Source organism: Bradysia coprophila, unplaced genomic scaffold (assembly GCF_014529535.1).
Source record: "Bradysia coprophila strain Holo2 unplaced genomic scaffold, BU_Bcop_v1 contig_583, whole genome shotgun sequence".
Classification (NCBI taxonomy): Eukaryota; Metazoa; Arthropoda; class Insecta; order Diptera; family Sciaridae; genus Bradysia; species Bradysia coprophila.
In genome coordinates, this window is record NW_023503823.1 from 637,659 (window position 1) to 639,875 (window position 2,217).

The 2,217-nt window shown below is 34.0% G+C and overlaps 1 protein-coding gene across 1 annotated transcript in view; it reads right to left on the reverse strand.

Moving 5' to 3' along the window:
* LOC119083231 (zinc finger protein 271-like) overlaps positions 1–2,217 on the reverse strand; it is a 700,255-nt gene that overhangs the window by 508,305 nt on the left and 189,733 nt on the right. The gene's annotated exons all lie outside the window — the stretch shown is intronic.

Here is a 2,217-nt window from a genome sequence, read left to right on the forward strand (position 1 = left end):
TGTACCTTTTATGCCGAGTTGACTTTTCTGAAATGTTGACGCAGTGTAAAAATAGAACATTCATCAGTTTGCCAAGTAATAGTTCTCGTAGACCCGATTTTCCCTGATGATACGGGTGACGGGCCCAAAGTTGTTATACGTCTAAATACTCATCCATATGCTCCCCTATTTTCCATTGTCGTCCAAATATGATAATCTGTTCAAGTCGTCCACAAAAACCCTTTCCGTTGTCAAAGAATTAGTTTTTACTGCCGAGGATTAATTAATTTGCATATGTATAACAATTTCCATTCAAATGACCTCCCCAAAGGGACATTTTCTTTCATACACACAGTTTCTATGCGTATGCAAACTAAGCTCAAATTCAAACTTAATAAGAAAGTAAAATGTTTCCGAAAAAGCGTTTTATCTAAAAACCGTATAAACTTTCTGTATTGAGCGTAATTTTCTAAATAAATTCTCCATTTAACCATTTACCGAACCACACACAAAAACAAATTTCAGCAGAACAAAAACCAAAGCTCACCGAAATTAAGAACTAAAGCCAGAAGAAGTCTCGAACAATATCCCTTCCCGTTATATTTTGCATTCAAACATTTATTACGAATAAACTGAATGTATGGTTCGGTGGGGGAGGTGAATGTTTTAAGTGCTCGAAAACAAAAACCCGCAAAAACAAATGAATACAATTTTCTCTTTGCATTTAACTAAAAACAGCCAAAATGTATAATATTATTCGATATAATCCCAATGGCCCATTCAAACTTAAATCCTTCGGAAAAGTGTGTGTGTGTGCTGGTTGTTTTGTATTCGTATATATGAGGCTTTCTTCACCCGAAAGCAGTTAAACTTTCATTCCTTCTGGTACTTAATCATGAAAAGGAAAGCTAATATTTCGTTATGATGGTGTTTATGTGCACTTGAAAACCACTTTAATATAACTCTATGGATAGTAGAATGGGTGGCGGTGTGCGTGTAGGTTGTTCTACATAAACATTCCACTTAAAATAACGTAAAAAAGAGACACCCCGATGTCGTCGGTAAGATTTTGCTACATTATGGAAAAAAAGTCGTTTTGAATTTTATTAAAATAACAACGCAACCCCAACCAAACATCATCTGTTTATCTTTGAGGAAAAATATACTTCATTTGATGTGGGAGCGGCTGACTGTGTCCACAGAAGTAATTTATTTAAATTGTTGCGTCATTTTCTATATTCCTTTTTTCTATTCATACCCGAGCACACCGAACCGAACATAGTGTCACTTCTGTATTTTCAGTTTATTTATGCGAAGGAAAATATGAGTTGCCATGTCTTATCACACGTTTTAAGCGTTTACTTTCGCTTTTCTTTTTTTTTTCTTCCACCCTCTCTCACTCATCCATTCGAAATGTTGAAATAAAGAAATGCCATCCGAAATGAAAAATGCCAAATAATTTACACCGAACGTACATTTGATAAAAAACGAACAAGAAAAACCCAAAAGGCAAAAGGCGAATGGGAAAAAATGAACATTTACTTTAGGTGAATAAATAAACTGCAGATACGCAAAGTAATTTGATTCAATTCATTGATACCCTCAAGCTAAGATGTTGCAAAGCTTTATCTGGAATTATAAATCCTTCGAAGTTGACAACTTAGATGGATATCGCTTTTTTTGGAAGTCTATTAAGATTTGGCGCAAAGATTTTCCTCTTTATTTTCCTATCGTGGAGACGATGAGGAGAATTTTTTTTATATCAGAATCAGACAGAACTTTTGAGTTTAATTGGCCACCCTCTTTACTCTTTTTTTATACGAAAAGGCATAGAAAAAGCGTACACAATGTTCGCATAGTTCGGGGACGTGGCTATTATCGAAGTCTTAATCTTTAATTAATTTTTGTTTTTCTCGATATTCCGACTAATTTATGGCTTTTCTTATTTATTAATTTGAGAATTTATTACATTGGAAAATTAAAGTGGCTGATAATGGGTAATCTATTTCATCGTCTGCTGTTGCTGCTGGGGATCGATAAATTTATTGTAGACGAGTAACGGAATCTCAAGGGTATAGAGTTATGTAGTTTCTTTTTAAGAAGCTAAACGACAAATACTTACGAAGAACTCTGACAAATTTCATTTTATACGTATTGCTTGAACCATTGAAGTAAAAGATTCTTGTCGATCTGATGATTATACTTATAGAAAGAAGTAGAATATTCAATAATGGTGTG